This window comes from Austrofundulus limnaeus, unplaced genomic scaffold (genome assembly GCF_001266775.1).
Source record: "Austrofundulus limnaeus strain Quisiro unplaced genomic scaffold, Austrofundulus_limnaeus-1.0 Scaffold2473, whole genome shotgun sequence".
Taxonomy (NCBI): domain Eukaryota; kingdom Metazoa; phylum Chordata; class Actinopteri; order Cyprinodontiformes; family Rivulidae; genus Austrofundulus; species Austrofundulus limnaeus.
Genome location: NW_013954875.1, coordinates 1,538 through 2,051, shown reverse-complemented (window position 1 = coordinate 2,051; position 514 = coordinate 1,538).

The window sequence follows — 514 nt, the reverse complement described above, 5'->3', positions numbered from 1 at the left end:
ACACACACACACACACACACACACACACACACACACACACACACACACACACACATATTTTTCTTGCTTCCCTTTTCTATCCTAATGTGAAAACATTCTGATTGACCCTTCTTTTACGCTGACCTCTGATCTACAACCTGAACACAACCTGAACACAACCTGAACACAACCTGAACACAAACTGAACACAACCTGAACACAAGCTGAACACAAGCTGAACATAAGCTGAACACAACCTGAACACAAGCTGAACACAACCTGAACACAACCTGAACACAACCTGAACACAACCTGAACACAAGCTAAACACAAGCTAAACACAAGCTAAACACAAGCTGAACACAACCTGAACACAACCTGAACACAACCTGAACACAAGCTGAACACAAGCTGAACACAACCTGAACACAAGCTGAACACAAGCTGAACACAACCTGAACACAAGCTAAACACAAGCTAAACACAAGCTAAACACAAGCTAAACACAAGCTAAACACAAGCTAAACACAAGCTA